The following is a 6,859-nucleotide window of genomic DNA, read 5'->3' as shown; positions in this document are numbered from 1 at the left end:
TACACATATAAATATAAATATTATATAATATAATAAGTGTGGCCAAAAAGTGAAATTATCGAACTAATTTCGTTTAATTTAAATATTTATTATATAATAATTTAAATATTATACACATATAAATATAAATATTATATAATATAATAAGTGTGGCCAAACAGTGAAATTATTGAATTAATTTCGTTTAATTTAAATTATTATATAATAATTATATAACATTACATAATAATTAAATAATTATTAATTTAATTCATTATATAATAATTTAAATATTATACACATATAAATATAAATATTATATAATATAATAAATATGGCCAAAAAAGTGAAATTACTGAACTAATTTCGTTTAATTTAAATTATTATATAATAATTAAATAATTATTAATTTAATTTATTGTATAATAATTTAAATATTATAAATATAATTAAATTATATATAATTATTATATAATATCTCGCAAGAAACTCTCAAATGGACAAGTACCTTAACACCGACAAATCGTTTCACACGTGTACACACGTATGTATGTATGTATGTACGTACAACGTGGCGAGTAGAATGTGCTCGATCGACCATTAAACCACTGTTACTGAAATTTTCACGTAGGCTCGAGAGCGACGCGAGGTCTGGTTAATAATCGAACGTCCTCCTCCCCGTATGTAAGTAGGCAGTCGATACGATGAATTTTGCAAATTAAATCGTGTCCACAGGTCCTCGAGTTCAATCAAACATTTTGCTATAATGAATAGCGGGCGTCCGTCGCCGAGGAGTTTCGCCGTTATGAATTGTTGAAACTGCCAGTCGATAATCGAGTTGTTTATGAATGCCAGGCGTTCGACGTGGAAAAAGTCTGCTGCTGGATTATTGATCGGCATGTACATGTTTGATGAACACGATCGCTCAAGCAAGGCGAATTGTAGATACTGAAAAATTCATTGCCGATGTGGGTGTATCGCGAGAGATGGCTCGAGCGATAATCTTCAAATGATAAATTCTATTTGTCCGTTCTTTCTTGTATGAAATTTTCAACGATGAGAGTTTCTTCGATCTGCGGCGGCAAGTGGAAATTTCGGCATTCGTACGGCGAGATGTTCTTTTTCCTTCAAAATTTGAGGAATTTTCGATTTGAAGACGGTATCGTAATTGTAGATGCGTCGATATTATGAACAAATGTTTTTGTTTTCTTGAAATTATTCGAGAACAGATGAGAAAATCTACGCAGTTTGAAAACTTTCAAGTGTCTTCGGCCTGAATCTATTTATAAATGACCATGGCTGAACCATTTTCTCTACGATTAGAAATGGAATTTCACGTTTAATACTTCCATTATTAACGATCAATGTTCATGTGCACTGAATAATTGTAATTAATAATTTTATCGTCTCTTCTGCTCAGAAATTCTATTCAACAAATTACATTTGTTACACTTCATTAAACAATCGCATTAAATCATGTTCGATCATGTATAATGTATACATATTTATTTACGTATCTATTGTACACTGTATAATAACGTTTATAATTTTTTCTGCAATTATAAACTTTTCTGACCAATAATATAGTATGTCTATATAATACACATGTTACATTACATACATCGTACGTAATAATGCTTCAATATATAGATTCTATTATACATATTATAAGCGGATTACGGATTTTTAAACTTCTTGAAGCGTAAATTCGAATAGAAATTTCTTTCACCTGCTGGGCACCAGATGTAATAAATCTGCGTCGCATGCATCTCTGCAATTTCCAATCTTTCATAAACATCCGCATCCCAATTATATAAACACTAAACTAAATACTAATAATACTAAATCTCCATTGTATAAACGCCAAGCTAAATAATAATAAAACACTAAACTAAATGTAACGTTTCACAATTTTTCTACAATTATCAACTTCTGTAACGATGGATCCGCGTGCGGATTGTGTTCCTATCAAGTGGCGAAGTTCCAAGCCATCTTATGTATTAAAAGCAAACAGAACGGAGCCGAGAATGAAGTAAGTTCCGGGTGCTCGTAACAGAATCACACGCAGATGTGAAAACGAACGACGAACGACACGTTGAAAGGCGAGCAGATGGAGAAACATCGTAGATGGAGAAGCACGGGCTGGGAATCTCTGTGCGCCGGCTGATCCAACTTAATAGAACTTTCGTAACAAGTCAATGCTAACTTGGTGGAACCGCGAACCGCCTGTATGTAGCACGTGCTAGTGCGTTTTCATGTGGGGAGCCCGACCCGGTGTCTTAGCTCGGCTGGCAGTCGCTCGAAACGCGAGCAACCGAGACGTGTTTCCCCGGAGAAGTGGATAACCCAATTTTCCTCGGGTTGCTTCTGTTGTACACGGGTGAGCCGGCGTTGTTTCACGCGCGCGCCGAGTCAAAATCACCGGTTGCTGACCTTTCCTTGTTTTGACGCCGCGACTCGCCCATAATTTTCACGCAGATTGCCATTATACCGACCGTGAGATCGAAATTCGAAGGGCGAGAATTGCTCTTCGATCAGACACCGGATCATCATTGACACTTGAGCGTAGCGAAGAAGCAAAATATTTCACTTCGAATCGGACACTCCAAGATCACACACGAATACCTTTTAACCAAAACAGAACCACCTTTCTGCAACACCTGCAAACCAACAAATCACCTAACCCAACATCTGCTACGTGAATGCAGAAAATACCGAAACCTAAGAAGTAAATACCGAAACCTCAGAAGTAAATACGGATTAAATCCAAACACCGCTCTAACCTGCCAGAAGCAATAAAAAAATGTTATCAACTACCTAAAGGAGACCCAACTACTAGACCAGATATAAAGAGAAAATTCCAGCTAAACACCCATATAAAAAAAAAAATATTTCAAAGACAGATATTTCTGGCAATTTTTGGCTGAAGCATCAGATGAAAATAATATAAATATTATTAGGTAACGTCCTGTGCCAAAAAGTTGGGTGCAAAGCAGGTGTAGGCAAAATTCAGCTGTGGGTCAAAAGTGACCCGGGTATCGGCTCACCACATCGCTCGTCCTGAAGGTTGAGCAAGAAACTTTTGTCATCGAATTTTTAGCAGTTACTTGGAAGTTATTTCTCCGTTTATTCGAGAAAGGTATGTTGAATGTCGAATGAAAATGTTTATAATTTACGTGTTGGCGTGATCGAACGTTGTGAAAATGATGGGAATTTATTGAAAAATTTGGAATTTTTGTTTGAAAACAATGGAATTGAAGTGCAGTGTAACTACGGTTTTCAATTTGCAATTTCTCTGAATTTTATTCCAGTTAATTGCAAATATAGAAACATATTTTCAATTCCAGTGTGAAAAAATACAGAATGTTTTGATCCTTTCTTTTTATAAAATATAAGTTTTTTTAAAAATAAAAAAAAAGCATACATATGTATACATATGTATATATATAAGTATGCATGTATAATACAGCACGAATGGTGATCTTAATTTGATTAAGTCGAAACATATCAATTTGTTTCGGTCTCTCCTACATATGTATGCGAATATTGGAAAATTGGAAAACGATCGGGAATTTTCTGTGATATGAATTTTAAAATTTGAGAAGAATAGCAATTTTACAATAGATTGAAAGGACTCCGTTATTTGAAGAAGACCAACGTACGCAAACTAGAATTTTCTGTAGAATTTTGAATTCAGTATACTTTTCTAAATTAAAAATTCGAAAAAAGCGATGGTGTTGAAAACGTTTTTTTAAAATTATTTTTGTACTCACGCCATTCGCATGTCTTTGCGATAATTTGAAATATAATGAAATATGTGGCAGTAATAAATTCATAAAAAAAACGAATATGATAAATCTAAGTTCTACTATCTTTCAAACCACTTGAAAGTCTCTAGTTTATGTTATAAATTGTAAAATATAATTACATTCAAATTTTAAGTTTATCATTCACTTTGTGTTTCTGTTCTACAACTCCAATAAATTTATGGAAGTAAGACATTTGTTCAGAATTGGAAATTAAACAAATATAATAATTTTTAAGTTTAAATATAACAAATTAACAAGTTAATAATTAAGTTAATTTTAAATATAACAAATATAATAATTTTTAAGAGACTGGTACGATCACGATGTACAATTTAATATCTACACATATCTCTAAAGTAGGTTATACGCAATTAAACAGGAATTTAGTCCATTCGTCGTTAATAAAAATTTGCAAATCAACTTGCAAATTATTTATCATCGTAGGTATATTAACTTTTTGCCAAATGTGTCAATTTGACGTCAGGAACAGATAAGGGACACAACTAAATGCCTACTGAAATATAAAACAGAGTATTCCAATTAAAATATAGAACATTTAGTAGTAGAATACAAAATAGTCAGTGTAGAAAAATACTCGTATATCTCTTTATACCCAAACTGACCGAGTATCAAGAAAAATTTGAAATCCAAAATTCAGAAGTTAGTCGGAGGACGGAGATTAGGCAACAAGTTGTTTTGTTGGCACAATTTTCAACGACACTGTGCTAACTTGTGAATTACGTGGCAAAAGGATTAGGGGAGGCGTCGTCGAGAAAGGAAATGAAAATTCACTTGGCCAGATTCAACGGGAAACGAGTGATTATTGGACAAGTAACCGAACGATGGGTCATACACACACAAACACACATAGATGAATAGAGAGAGAGAGAGAGAGAGAGAGAGAGAGAGAGAGAGAGAGAGAGAGAGGGAGAGTGGAGGACCAGTGGATTTCCTGGAGCCGAAGGGTCGCACGAGATATAATTGGTTTACTAATGAATTTATCGGAAATGGCAATTAGTTTGCATGGAACCGGCCGATCGATATCGCCGCCCGAGGAAAAACAAACTCGAACACGCGCTTGGCTATCGTGCCGATCCGAGAACGGAAGTCGCCCTACACCGCTGATATACATAATGATCAAACGTCGCATGTTGTACGTCATCGGCGACTGATATTACATTTTGCGCCGTGAAGGGTGTGGTTCGAGGGTGTGTTTCGCTGGTCCTCTGCATTTAATCGGGTTTGCGAAACATTTTATTGCGCAGAGAGCGAAATGATGGAGCGGATGATGAACTTACGGTTTACAGAGAAACACTGGGGGGTGATTTACGTGCAAGTTAATTGAGTTCATATTTGTCGTATCGATTGATTTACGGATTCGTTGCCGTCGCGGCGTTTATTTGACCTTTGATTATTAATAAATTGATTATTAATAAATATTAAATAATACATATCGTATAATTGATAATCTTAAATAGAGGGCCTTATTGTCGTCATTAATCTCAATTTCGAGCCGTTAATCTGACTGATGTTACACAATCATTTAACAGATAAAATACAGAGTAGTAGTAACGAAGATCACTCGCGAAGATCACCAGTTAGAACAAACTTTTGCGTAGATCGATATATATGAATTGAAATTTCACGGTGGCACGCATGCGGCGCGCGTGTAAATTGAAGCCCCGAAATAATGTACATTCAGTATCAATTCAACAACCATCGAGCCATCCACCGCCAGTCACAACGACCGGCTATCAGATTTCTGTTTTTCCATTTATTGAAAACACACGAATATCTCTGACAACGTTCACGTCCAGTTTTTATACCGGACAGAGAAAACACGATAACTCACGTTCATTTATTCTCGTCGCGTTGCCATAATTGTGTGCGTGTGTGTGTGTGTACATACATATATATTCAGACGCGTATTATTAATTGCGCAAAATCTCCCCAAAAATATCTTCCACTTTCGCCCGGGCGGTCGGGCTGGCGAATGCTCGAGTCGTATAATCATCTCATTATAATTCCGCGGGCGTATCGGTGAAATAATCGGCGCGGCAATATACAAGCGCGAAGCTGCCAGAGTGAGAAAGGAGGCGGGGGGAGGGGGGAGGGGGAAGGGGGAGCAAAACCGCGAGAAGATAGGCAAAGTGACGTTACAATGAAGTATTAACGCGCTCGTGCACGCGTTAACGTGGACCGTAAACATCAGCAAACAGCCTCGGAGAGGGGTGGTGGGAGAGGAGGATCTGCATGGATGTCCCCGATCGTTCGAAACCGTCAACGAAACGCGGCGTAATGCAGTTACCCGGCCGTCGGATTTATTGGGAACAATAACTAATTTGCCGTAAAGCCGCATAAATTATGAACGCTGCCGCTCTCCATTTCCCGATAACTGGCCCGACCCTCTTGTTCCCTTTCGATTCTCTCTTTATCTCTCACTTCCCTCCCTCTTTCTCTTTATCTCTGTTGCACCTTGACGCATGGCACGGAGGAGAGTGTTTTTATCATCCACGCAGAGCTGGCGGATTTTTGCAATTTCACATCGGAGGTGCGTTTAATATTCATGGCGAGTGATCTTGCGATTCGCAGGAGCGATATTAACGGTACTCGCGACGACACTCTATTTATAGCGTTGAATCCTGATCGTTTCGATTTTCATTTTTTTGCGAACGAAAGATAGGTTCAGTGAATAATTGTGATCTTGGAGTGTTTGCGAATGAACAGAGCTTTGCAACACGGAATTGTGAAGAACACTGAATGACACGCGACAACGCTGAAAGGGCCGTCGAATCTTTCTTCTTAGAATTTTAAGAAACAAACGAACCGAAGAGACGATGAATTGCAAAGCCTTGGTTTATTATATGTTAAAGATTCCTTTACTATTTCACTGTTTCATATTTTCAAGTTTCAATCCGCGGATATTCGTCCACGTTTGAACGTTTGAAAATTGAAACGCTTCGGTGATCGAAAACTCTTTATCACGGAATGTTCAATGCTTATAGAAAATTCAGATAATTGTCGGATATCGATAATCTGATGTTTTTAGCCCTCTTATGATATATTTGTAA

This window comes from Frieseomelitta varia, unplaced genomic scaffold (genome assembly GCF_011392965.1).
Source record: "Frieseomelitta varia isolate USP_RPSP 00005682 unplaced genomic scaffold, Fvar_1.2 scaffold_317, whole genome shotgun sequence".
In the NCBI taxonomy this organism is placed as follows: Eukaryota; Metazoa; Arthropoda; class Insecta; order Hymenoptera; family Apidae; genus Frieseomelitta; species Frieseomelitta varia.
This window is presented reverse-complemented; position numbering follows the sequence as displayed.